Source organism: Erinaceus europaeus, chromosome 12 (assembly GCF_950295315.1).
Source record: "Erinaceus europaeus chromosome 12, mEriEur2.1, whole genome shotgun sequence".
Taxonomy (NCBI): domain Eukaryota; kingdom Metazoa; phylum Chordata; class Mammalia; order Eulipotyphla; family Erinaceidae; genus Erinaceus; species Erinaceus europaeus.
Genome location: NC_080173.1, coordinates 23698128 through 23711573, shown reverse-complemented (window position 1 = coordinate 23711573; position 13446 = coordinate 23698128). Strand labels below are relative to the sequence as shown.

The window sequence follows — 13446 nt, the reverse complement described above, 5'->3', positions numbered from 1 at the left end:
ATTCTGTGCTAGAGGTTTAGTACAGTGCCTTTCAAGCTAGTCTCTCTAAATTTTAATGGGCAAGATCTACTAATATGCAAATAAACTTCTCAATTCTAGGCTAAAACCACTGATATTAAAAAGTGAAAAACAGAAAGATAAAACTGCCATACAATCCCTTTCCTTATAACGATAGTGGACCTTTTTGTTGTTGTTGTTAAGGTTTTTTGCCTCCAGGGCACTACAAATCAACTGCTCCTGGAGGCTATTTTTTTCTTTTTTGTTGCCCTTGTTTATCGTTGTTGTTATTATTGCTATCGTTGTTGTTGGATAGGACAGAGAGAAATGGAGAGAGGAGGGGAAGACAGAGAGGGAGAGAGAAAGATAGACATATGCAGACCTGCCCCACTGCTTGCCCGCCTGTAGGTGGGGAGCCGGGGGCTCGAACCAGGGGATTCTTTAACAGGTCCTTGCCGCTTCACTCCATGTGCTTTTAACCCACTGCGTTGCCACCCGGCCCCCGTCTTCCTTATTTTTAAAGTACATTATTTGGGCATAGTTCCAAATTTACAGAAAGTTTCAAGAACAAATGAGTAATGAACATATACCATACCTATCATTCAGACTTGTCTATTATTATTAATACTTTAACCTACTAAGTCGACATTTCTTCTTTCTCTGCACTTACATTTTTAAGCATTTTAACATCTGACAACCGGTTGAGAGTAACTTTCATAAAGATGGTCTGAACCCCTAGACATATTAAATATATTTACTAAAAATAGAGATGTGTTATTGTCTAGCTTCAAATGCAACAAGAAACATGACATTGGGTGTTGGGCAGTACGCCAGCTTCCCCCCTTTTATCCCTGCGGTCTATTTACATAACCAGTTACCTAGGAACTGCCCTGCCTGCAGGGCATTGGTTTAATCCCCACTAGTTCAAGATGTCTTTCTGCTCGCTCCCTCTCCTAGTCTTTTCGCTCCACCCTCTCTACTTACGTCACATCCTGTTTCCACCCTACTTGGCTAGCATATATACAGCTGCTCTTCTGTTTTAACATACTGGGGATTGCCTTCTGGCTCCGAGAGTTCCAGAGTTTATCTCCTGCAACGCTAGCTCAGCACGAGTTCCTGATCCCTGTCCTACACAGTAGCCTAGGTTGGCTCCAGTTGAGTTCTCTCCAACACAGAGAGCACTTGCTCGGGAAGAAGCACCCTCAGGCTATCCCGGCAATTGGGTGCTTACGAACTCCACCATATTCATAGTTAATATTATGGCTGAAAGAATACAAGTGACCTTTTCTTGTTTAAATATAAGCCAACCACTTTGGAGAGATCATTCCATATGGACTTTATGTAAGCAACCCAAGGATAACTGGCAAAGTATCCTCATGAACCCTATTGTACAGAAAGGAAAAAAAAAGCCTACTGAAGGAATTGGAGATAGTATTTATACATAATTTCATGGGGCTTATTTGATATAGTGAAATTGCTTTTAAAATGCATTTTACTTTGTGCTTGTGAGTTAACTCATCCTTAGCAGTATAAAACACTGTTTTTTTTTTTTTAAAAAAAACTTTTCTTAACATAACTAATAGACAATAAGGATACTGTGAAAGTTTCCTTGTCCATGCATAAATCACAGTGGAAATTACATTCTAATTGCAAGAGATCTTGATGAAAAAGCTAAAATTATAAAGCAATTAAATAAATTAACATGGTTGCCAAGTAGATATATTAGTATCCTACACTGTGCTAGGAACTAATCCATATGTTATTAAGAGAAGACTCTATTCAGTACATGTTTTTAATGGTCTCCATCTGACTGCACCTTGGGAAGGGGGGGGGGAAGAAACAAAAAACAAAGAGTTTACATTCTGGGAGAAAGTTAGGATTGGATTTGAATCTGATTTCTGGTTTTCATCTTTACTGAACTGTGCATCCTTGGACAAGCAGTTTGTCTAAATTTTCCATACCTCATTTAGTGCACTCATAATACAGGAATGATAACTTGATACATACGAGGGGTTAGAGAAGGGGGCAGGCAATGGCGTCCCCGGTTAAGCACACATATTACCAAGAGCAAGGATCTGGGGTCAAGCCCATGCTCCTCACCTGCAGGGGTCCGCTTCACCAGTGGTGAAGCAGGTCTACAAGTGTTTTTCTCTCCCTCTCTGTCTCCCTGTCCTCTCTTAATTCTCTCTGTCCTATCAAATATTAGAAAGAAGGAAGGTAGGAAGGTAGGAATCAAGGAAGGAAGGAAGGAAAGAAGGGAGGAAGAAAAATGGCCACCAGGAGCAGTGGATTCATAGTGCCAGCACTAAGCCCCAATGATAACCCTGGTGGCAATAAAAATAAATAAATAAATGAATAAAAAAAAAAGGGGCTGGGAGTCGGGCTGTAGCGTAGCGGGTTAAGCGCAGGTGGCGCAAAGCACAAGGACCGGCATAAGGATCCCGGTTCGAGCCCCGGCTCCCCACCTGCAGGGGAGTCGCTTCACAGGCGGTGAAGCAGGTCTGCAGGTGTCTGTCTTTCTCTCCCCCTCTCTGTCTTCCCCTCCTCTCTCCATTTCTCTCTGTCCTATCCAACAATGACAACAACAATAATAACTACAACAATAAAAAAACAACAAGGGCAACAAAGGAAATAAATAAATAAAATAAATATATTTTAAAAAGGGGGCTAAAAGAGAAAAAGATAGCATGTGACCTGTTACATATAGCAAGCACACAATGATAAATGTTCTGAAGGAGAAAGACATGGTCTAGCAAGCTTTCATAAGAAGTTAATCAATTACACCAGCTCTAATTAAACTTAAATCTAAACTCCTAAGACATTTCCTTTTTCTCCACCCTTGAGAATCTTAGAATAAAGAACATCAGTCAAACCATGTTTGTATGAGTCTATTAACAGACACATATAAATCAAGTTTGGCATTAAGAACTTTTGAGTTTATTGTCACCCCCCCCCTTTCCCTCACTATCCCTATCTACTCAGCAAATACACAGTTGCAATTAGGGATAACAACACATAATAAGAAACACAAAGAAAAAGAACATTGGGGAATTAGCTGATGCTGGGAATATGCAGAGAATGTGCTGTTTTAAGCATGTATATTATTGGCTAAATCAACCAATTACTACTAATCTTCACTATGTTCTTGCCTAGTATCTAGTATTAAGTTGTTACTCAGCAAGATGTTGGAAAATGTTTTATTTTAAATTACTTTTCTCCCTCCAAGAAGAATCATATAAATCAAGGGAAAAAAATGTAGATGAGCCAACACAACAAGTACCACCTTGGTATGCGTCACTTCAGACTATGTCCAGAGATGTTAGGCATGGAATGTCAACCCTTCAGCCTCATTACTTGGGCAGGACCTTTCCTTTCATAGGATTCTCTAATTCCATTCCAGGTGGTTCACTTTCTAACAAAGTCCCAAAACCTAGATATAGACCAGGTCCTATGAGATAGGGCATATGTTCATATCCATAAATTAGGGCAAAACATATACCTGGATAGACAGCCCCACCAATGTGTCCTGGAGTTCTGATTCCCCAGAACCCCGCCCCACTAGGGAAAGAAAGAGGCAGGCTGGGAGTATGGATCGACTTGTCAATGCCCATGTTCAGTGGGGAAGCAATTACAGAAGCCAGACCTTTCACCTTCTGCATCCCACAATGGCCTTGGACCATAATCCAAAAGAATAGGGTTAAAGAATAGGAAAGCTATCACGTTATGACTGGGCTCTCCTCAATCGCTATCGAACAGGCCATGGCCAGTACACCGCTATGTTCCATCGCTGGGGAGCCAGAGACGACCCGAACTGCCCCTGCGGCTACAGACAGACTATGACCCACATAGTCAACGACTGCCACCTCTCCAGATTCAAAGGAGGTCTCGAAACTTTACATCAGGCTCAACCTGATGCTGTTGACTGGCTACGGAAGAAGGGCAAACGCTAGAAGAAGAAGAAGGGGAGAGGATGGGATATGGAATTCTGGTAGTGGGAATTGTGTGCAGTTGTACCCCTCTTATCCTATGGTTTTGTTAGTGTTTCCTTTTTATAAATAAAAAAAATGTAGATGAGAATTATGTAAGATCCAAAGAAGATGAAAATTTGGGGGGAAAATGAAAGAAAGGAATGCTTGGTTTGAAAGTCATTTTAGAAGAAGGAAAAGTAAATATAGAAAAAAAAAAGAAGAAACATCTAAACAGGGGACCTTTAACAATCGATTTATGAAGTGTTTTACTCACCATTATGTGCATATATACTTCTGACTCAAAAACATCAATGGTGTGAATGAGAAAATGAAGTTGCAGAGAATCTATGTGACAGATCTCAAGTCAACAAAACTGCCAAGTAAGAAACTTGTCATTCTCCCCAGTACATTGTAGCTGAAGTCTCTACTTGGTAGGAAGGATGAAGTAAAGATCCCATGCTACAGTCAAGGCTGTAGAAATGAGAATTTGTGTTCTGTTTTAAGTTGTCACAAGTGTAGTGTGCTTCTGACTTTTATCAGGTGGGTTACAGAGACTCTGAAATTCTTAAATGAATGATAGTTTAGAATAACAATTTCCAACTTCTCTCATAGCCTTTAAAGTCATCTTCAGATATTCATATGAATGAAAAATTTATTTATACTTAACTGAGCCCAGAGTCTAATTCCAAATGAAATCTGAACATTCCCCCCCCCTCAAATTCTATGATTTTTAATTTGGCACAAAGCTCCTTAGACTATTGCATTATTTTTGGAAACATAAATGGTAATAATTCCCAAAACTTCATGGGATAAGAAACTATAAATGAGAAGTGAGAGAGCAAGCAGAGGGCAGGATTCCCTTGATACAAACAGTTTTGTGTTGAAAGCACTACAGAAAGTACAAAAACAAATCAAAGGCATAGGAGGAGTTCATCCATATTGGTGAATCTGGTTTGTTGCTAGAATATCACAATATTCAGGGGCTCAATAGAATCATCTGTAGGATGGAGAACTCTTAAGCATAAGTCGAGCTAGATATTTCTTTGCTCTGATTCTGGCTTCCTTCTTCTTCTTCTTCTTCTTCTTCTTCTTCTTCTTCTTCTTCTTCTTCTTCTTCTTCTTCCTCTTCCTCTTCCTCCTCCTCCTCCTCCTCCTCCTCCTCCTCCTCCTCCTCCTCCTCCTCCTCCTCCTCCTCCTCTTCTTCTTCTTCTTCTTCTTCTTCTTCTTCTTCTTCTTCTAGCGTTTGCCCTTCTTCCATAGCCAGTCAACAGCGTCAGGTTGAAAGCTGTCAGGAGCTGCTTGTTGCTGGCTTTGAAAGTGACTGGGATCCATGTAGATTCAGTCGGCTAGGAAGGATCGTCAGTTTCCCCAGTGAATGGGTACTCACGGGATGCACCACGAGAAGGTTGATCCAATGCTTCCTTCAGAACAACTCAATAGAAAAACCACTGTGGAACAATTAAGCTTTGGTGGAGAAAGATGAAAAGGTTAGGGTTAGATAGTAAGAGAGGTCTACTCTGCGCATGGGATGGAAGAGTCCCCAGACCAACAGACTAGCCAGGTGTACACAGAAAAATACTGTATTGATGAGTGTAAGGTAAAGGAGAGAAAGAGTTGAGGACTGATGGAGAAGAGATGAAGACAATATTAACTGCTTTGTAAGGTACACATATATGTGACTGAATAGTAACAAGACTGGGTTTAAGAAAGCAATGAGTTTTGAGTTGGGATCCTTGATAGTGTATGTCTCCTGGGTGAGACCAGAACCTTACAGATATAAATGTACATGTATAATAGCAGAATAATAGCAGAATGCCAGTTTCACATCAAGACTCTGAAACCTGGAACAGTACTATTATTGCTGTTGTTACTTCAACAACCTAGGTTAAAAAAATCCTTTCATTTTAGAAATCACTTTCATAGGCTAGAGAACAAAAGAAAGTTTTCAGAGACTTCTCTGATTGGTACTAGGAGTGCTTGAACTCTCTAATTCACCAAACACGACTTGAAGCATCCCACTTGTGTCAAACACTATCTGGGGACAAGGTTGGGAGAGAAGCAATAATCCAATACTCAATTCTTTATCCTGCATGACATCTTGTTGAGAAATTGGTATAGTTCCTATCATTAGTTCTAATTGAAAAATGGACTCTAGGTGAACAGTGGAATAAGCTGCTGCTTTTTTTTTTTTCCCCTCCAGGGTTACTGCTGGGACTCAGTGCCTGCAGTACGAATCCACTGCTCCTAGAGGCCGTTTTTTCCCTTTTTGATGCCCTTGTTGCTTATCATTATTGCTGTTATTATTGCTGTTGTTATTGCTGTCGTTGTTGGATAGGATAAAGAGAAATCAAGAGAGAAGTGGAAGACAGAGAGGGGAAGAGAAAGACAGACACCTGCTGACCTGCTTCACCGCCTGTGAAGCGACTTCTCCTGCAGGTGGGGAGGCAGGGGCTCAAACTGGGATCCCTATGCCTGTCCATGCACTTCACACCGTGTGCACTTAACCTGCTGTGCTACTGCCCAGCCCCCTAAACTGCTGCTTTTAAGAGTAACCAGTAGGTTCTAATAATATCAAAGTTAACTTACATTCCTGACACCATAGTTACATTCAAAATTATCAAATGCAACTGCTTTTATAATAAAATAATAAGATAATAAAATACCTATTGAACATTACACTTCTACAAGTAAAGACCTATCACCTATAAATACCATCACCCATCAAATTTACTGTATCAAATTTAACTTGTCTTCCAGATCAAGCACATTCAATCCTTCTGTAAACACTTATAAATCAATGAGCAATGCCTCTTGCACAGGTGACAAATAATTTCAATACCAAGGAGGGCCTTGATCCACAAAGTGTTAAGCTAGGAACAAAACTGAATGATTCTTCCTCTTTCCAATGACCTTTGCTTGCAAAGAAAGATGAGTTCTGTAAAACTGAGTCTAGAGAGGGAAGAAGTGTAGAGAGGGTGTTGTTCAGCATTCCAGACAGCTTGCACTAGTGGATGAGTTGTATCTCGTTTTGACAGCAGCTATATAGTAAATGACAAGCCCTGTCAGGTAATGCATTTATCTTCATGGGAAAGGCGGCCATTCCAAAGCAAGAATCTCAGATGTTGTCACATCAGGTAGGACAAGAAGTCATAAAGCAGGAAGGCTATTGATGCAGGAGACATAGTGATATCTAGACTGCAATTAGAAGGAGCAGTGAATGGGCATTCCACCTCCAAGCTCACAGGAAACCTTGACTTTTTTTCCCCTCTGGGTTTGGATTACAAACCAAGTAAACAGTGGAGTCTTTATCAGTCATCTCAGAACTCAAGTCTCAGAGATGCCTTTCATTCTGAAAGCTTTATGGCAAAAGCAGCTCTGCTGCTTCTTCCTAATGCTATGTAAGGATTGGGGGAGGGTGTACAGAAAACAAAGAGCAACTTCATTTATCTCTTAATCTATTCAACAAATATTTATCCTCCGATACAGATACTGAGCTAGAGGTGGGCTGGTGAATGAGATAGATTCAGCCCCTGACCTCAGAAGAGTTAGATTTTAATGGGAAAAACAGATTTGTAGCATGCACTGAATGCATGGTGTGTGCTTAGAAGGGTGTCAGAAGAGTGACTCTGAAAGTGATGATGTGATGAGGCCATTTTAGAGAAAATGGAATCTTGCTGAAAGCTTAAAAGAAAGTTGAGAAATTTTCCAATGGAAAGGAAAGGCAGGAGAACAAAAGGAAATGATATGCACACAGTCAGAAGAAGATAACCAATGTATTTGTGCAGTGGATAAAATTTGTATGACTAGGGAGTCAGGTGGTAGTGCAGCGGGTTAAGCACATGTGGTGCAAAGCTCAAGGACCAGTGTAAAGATTCTGGTTCGAGCCCCCGGCTCCCCACCTACAGGGGAGTCACTTCACAGGCGGTAAAGCAAGTCTGCAGGTGTCTATTTTTCTCTCCTCTTCTCTGTCTTCCCCTCCTCTCTCCATTTCTCTCCTATCCAACACGACGACATCAATAATAACAACAATAATAACTACAACAATAAAAAAACAAGGGCAACAAAAGTGAATAAATAACTAAATAAATATTTTAAAAAATTTTATGACTAAAGCACTGAAGGGGTTTATGTATGACAGAATTTTATAGATACCCAAACAATGATGAGCAAAGAGAAAAATGAACAACAGTGATGATGCCCACATGCGTTTCAGATTTATTTATCTAAATGTAGCTTCCATGGCTAGGAAGGTGGCTCATTGGTAGAACACAGGCTTTGCATATATAAGGTCCTGAGCTATTTCTCTGTAATCATATTTACAAGAATGATTCTCTCTCTCTCTCTCTCTCTCTCTTTCTCTCCTTCCCTCCCTCCCTCTCTCCTTTCCCCTTTTCGTGTGTGTATTCCACTAGCATTAAATAATTAGCCAGATATCACACAAAAAATAAATAAATAAACAAAGATAGTTTTAGGGCTGGAGAGACATCATAATGGTTATGAAAAAAGACTTTCATGTCTAAGGCCTTGAGATCCCAGGTTCAATACCCAGCACCACTATAAACCTGAGCCTAGCAGTGCTCTAGTTAAAGTTTGAAGAAAACTGCAAATTTAAAAGTGCTATATAAACCTGATGAAGACTTCAAAGCAACTGCTCTAAGACTACTCTACAAATTGGGAAGATGTATGGAGGAGGATGGGGACAAATACAGAGAAATGAGGGAAATAATAGAAAACTTCCTAAGTGAACGGACTTAGCTTAAAAAAAAGAAGATGTTTAAAGGTTTGCAAATGAAGTTAATTTCAAAATATATACGATCATAAATAGGATACACTTAAAAACGAAATAATTACGGTTTTCTAAGAATATGCTAAAGAGTCTACTAAAAAATAAAACAAACCTGCTTAATGATACAGGGGTTGGCTCAGTTGATAAATCTGTGGATTCTCAAGCATGAGGTTCCTAGCTTAATCCCTGGTATTTCATGTGCCAGAGTGACTATGCTCTGGTCTCAATCTCTCTCTTTCTATCTATCTGTCTGTCTGTCTGCCTGCCTGCCTCTCTGTCTATCTATCTTATCTACCTCTATCTTTCTCTCTAACTTCCCTTCACCACAAATAAATGTATATTTTAAAAAGACAAGGGCCGGATGGTAGTGCACCTTGTTGAGTGCATGTTACAGTGCCCAAGGACCCAAGTTTGAGCCCCTGGTCCCCACCTGGAGCGGGGAAGCTTCACAGGTGGTGAAACAGTGCCGCAGGTGTCTCTGTCCTTCTCCCTCTCTATCACTCCCTTCCCTCTCAATTTCTGGCTGTTTCTACCTAATAAAGAAAGAGAAAAAGGAAGAAAACAAAAATTAAAAAAAATACGGACCTTTTTATTTCAAGATAATCCTATAATGAATTTTAAAATTGAATTATTATTAACTAAATGATGCTGTACATTTCAGTGAATTACTTGAAAATCAGAAGGAAGGCATGTGGTTCAACAATTTGTTTGGCTTTGTATGTTAACTCTCTTTTCAGCCACCAAGTTCCAGATGCTAGCATGATGCCAACCGGACTTGCCTAGACAGACAACCCCACCAATTTGCCCTGGAGCTCTGCTTCCCCAGAGCCCCATCCTACTAGGGAAAGAGAGAGGCAGACTGGGAGTATGGATCGACCAGTCAACGCCCATGTTCAGCGGGGAAGCAATTACAGAAGCCAGATCCTCCACCTTCTAAATCCCACAGTGACCTTGGGTCCATACTTCCAGAGGGTTAAAGAATAGGAAAGCTATCACGGGGTGGGATGGGATACAGAGTTCTGGTGGTTGGAATTGTGCGAAGTTGCACCCCTCTTATCCTATGGTTTAGTCAATGTTTCCTTTTTATAAATTAAAAAAATAAAATAAAAAAGAAGACACATAATTAAAACCATGAAATTCAGCAACGAGCAACCTTTTCCTTTCACTCTCTGCTAAGTTCAATCCTCCATGTTATACTATTTCAATCATACATCATTAATCATATGGAACTTGGGAATTACAGAGAAAGAACTGGTTCAGCCCTGTCCTTGTTATTTAGAAACTGTGTAACCCTGTACAATTTATGTACTATTCTCTGTCTCCTTTAGTGAGCCAACTCTTAGTGTTGCCATCTGTATCAGATGAGATGATGCTTCAGACAAGTATTACCATTTCCACTTTTCAGGAGGGTAAATGAGGCTGGGGGTCGTTACAGGAATTGCACCAGGCCATCCAGCTGCAGAACAGCTCTCCAACTTCACACTAGGACCTCTGACTCATTCCACATCTAGTTCTCTTTCCTTTCACAGATTTTTTTTTTGTATTTAGTAGTGATATTCAATGGTAAATATAATTAAAATCTATCCACAACGACCTTTTTTCTTACTGTGGAAATAATGAGAGTTTTTGAATAAAGACAAAATAAAAGGGGAGTGAAGAAGAATAATAACTGCAGCAAAAAATAGCAGTGGATGAACACTTAAATGGGGAAATTGAATGGTATGTGAGTTATATCTCAATAAAGCTGTTAAAAATAGCACTGAATGAGAAGTGAGTAATGTGGCATTTAGGAGGGGTAAGACTTAGCAGAAGTTACATTTGTTGTTTTGTCATCTTACCTGTAAAATAGGGTTGCTATGACCTGCAGCATCATTGTCAAGAAATTAAAATAAAATGCATCAGAAGTGGTAGAAACCATCACGATACACTTAAAGGCTCTATTATACTACCATAAAAGGACTTGAGAGTAAAGGGACTTCTTTATTTGAGAGAGAGAGAGAGAGACAGAGAGAGAGAGAGAGAGACCGACCAGAGCAGTGTTCAGTTCTAGCATATAGTGGTTCCAAGGCTGAATCTGAGACCTCTGGGGCCTCAGACATGCAAATCTGGTGCATGTCTGCTATTTTATTATTTTATCCTTACTCCTTTTCTGTTCTTTCCTTTAACCTTCTCCATTCTTTCCTTTTCCTTCCCTTCCTCCCTTTTTTTCTTTCCCTTCCTTCCTTTCTTTTTTTTTTTTTTGCCTCCAGGGTTATTTCTGGGGCTCAGTGCCTGCACTATGAATTGACTGCTCCTAGAGGCTATTTTTTCTCTTTTGTTGCCCTTGTTGTTATTGCTGTTACTGCTGTCATTGTTGTTGGATAGGACAGAGAGAAATTGAGAGGGGAGTGGAAGACAGAGAGGAGGGTAGAAAGAGAGACACCTGCAGACCTGTTTCACCGCTTTTGAAGCACCCCCCCGCCCCCGCAGGTGGGGAGCCAGTGGCTGGAATCCTTAACGCTGGTCCTTGCTCTTTAAGTCATGTGTGCTTAACCCACTGCGCATACCACCCAGTTCCCTCCCTTCCTTCTTTCCTTCCTTCCTCCTTCCCTCTCTCTCTTTCTCTCTTTCTCCCTTCCTTCCTTTCTTTTTCTCTTTCTTTCTTTCTTTCTTTCTTTCTTTCTGTGTTTGTTTGTTTGTTTATAACAGGGTTATCATAGGGGCTCAGTGACTGCATGATGAATCCACCACTCCTGGCAGTCATTTCCTTCCTTCCTTCCTTTCTTCCTTTCTTTCTCTCTCTCTCTCTCTCTCTTTCTTTATTCCTGTGTTTGTTTGTTTCCACCAGGGTTATCATAGGGATTCAGTGACTGCATGATGAACCCACCACTCCTGGCAGTAATTTTCTTTTCTTTTTTCTTTCTTTCTTCCTTCCTTCCTTCCTCCCTCCCTCCCTCCTTTCCTTCCTTCCTCTCTTTCTTTTCTTTCTTTCTGTGTTTGTTTCCACCAGGGTTATCATAGGGGCTCAGTGACTGTGTGATGAACCCACTACTCCTGGTAGTAATTTTCTTTTCCTTCTCTTCTCTTCTCTTCTCCTTTCTTCCTTCCTTTCTTTCTTTCTTTCTTTCTTTCTTTCTTTCTTTCTTTCTTTCTTTCTTTCTTTCTGTGTTTGTTTCCACCAGGGTTATCATAGGGGCTCAATGACTGCATAATGAACTCACCACTCCTGGCAGTAATTTCCTTTTCTTTTTTTCTCCTTTCTTCCTTCTATCCTTCCTTCCTTCCTTCCTCACTTTCTTTTTTTCTTTCTTCCCTTCTTGATAGGGACAGAAAGAAGCAAAGAGAGAGACCAGCAGTACTGCTCAACCACTTGTGAAGCTCCCCCCATCCACTCACCCTCCAAAGGTATTAATCAGGGCTTTAAATCCGTGTTCTCATGCATGGTAATGTGTGTGCTCTACCAGGTATGCCACTGCTTAGCTCCCTCATTCCTTCATTTCTAATGACACCCAAGGCTCCTAAGACAAACAGGAAAAGAAGACTACCCCAAGTATCAAGCATCTGTGTTCATGAGGTCATCCCTCTTAAAATCCTGAAGTCACTGACAATATCTAATAGCAGGACGTTCTAGAAAATACAGATTACAAGATGATGTTTCCCTATGGTACAGTTACAACATACTCAGGAGGATCCGGTCTCTAATTCAAGGACTTCCTAATCCACTAGCACAACAGATTGGTGGAGAGTTCTGTTTTACCACTCACATGAGCTAAAGAATAAAAAATAAACAGTAAATATGGTCACAATAATCCAAACCTGTTATAGTCACCCTGGTCTGCTTATGTTATAAGGTATACACTCTGTGCCAGACATGGAAACAGACCTCTTCTGAATTTCCTCCCCATTTCATGAAGGAAATGTAAAGTAAAATATTATTTATACTTTCGAATTCCTAATTTACTGATTTCATAGAAATGAACCATTAACACCAAGTACTCTACAAAAGCAAACACAAAATATGGTTTTCAATTGTTTTATAGAGGCTGAGGTCATTTCTGCTCCAATTTCTATACAGTGGTAAGCTTAAAAATCAAACCACTTAGCTCATAGTCAGGTCTAATATATCAGTGGGGAAAAAATGGGAAAGCATGCAAAATGTAACCATAGTAACACAGAGATGCGTCAAGCAATAGTGTGCTCATTGCTTTATCCAACATTTCTTAAATTGGAATCTAAGTAGGGAAAAAATTATACAGAGAACAATCGTGATTCTGCAATTACTGAATTCTGCAAAATTGCATGTAACCCACTATACTAGAACTTCAAAGGCAACTACAGCCTGGTGACAGGAACAACCTTAGATGGCTTAAGAGTCCAGAAGATGGGCTGAGGAGACAGCATAATGGTTCTGCAAAAGCCTTTCAAGCCTGAGGCTCTGAAGTCCCAGGTTCAATCCTCAGCCCCACCATAAGCCAGCATTGAGCAGTATTCTGATGTAAAATTAAAAATAAAAAAGTACAGAAGATATAGAACTTCTAGTATAGATTACTAATGGGTTGGTGTGACTTTGTTTCCTCACCTGTAAAATGAGTATTAAAAATTCCAACTTCTGTGGGAGTCGGGTGGTAGCACAGTGGGTTAAGCGTACATGGCACAAAGCGCAAGGACTGGCGTGAGGCTTCCAGTTCAAGCCCCCAGCTCCCCACCTGCAGGGGA

At 40.4% G+C, this 13446-nt stretch overlaps 1 protein-coding gene across 27 annotated transcripts in view; it reads right to left on the bottom strand.

Annotated features, from left to right (window-relative positions):
* Positions 1-13446, bottom strand: part of MAGI1 (membrane associated guanylate kinase, WW and PDZ domain containing 1) — a 721510-nt gene that overhangs the window by 292290 nt on the left and 415774 nt on the right. The window lies entirely within an intron of this gene.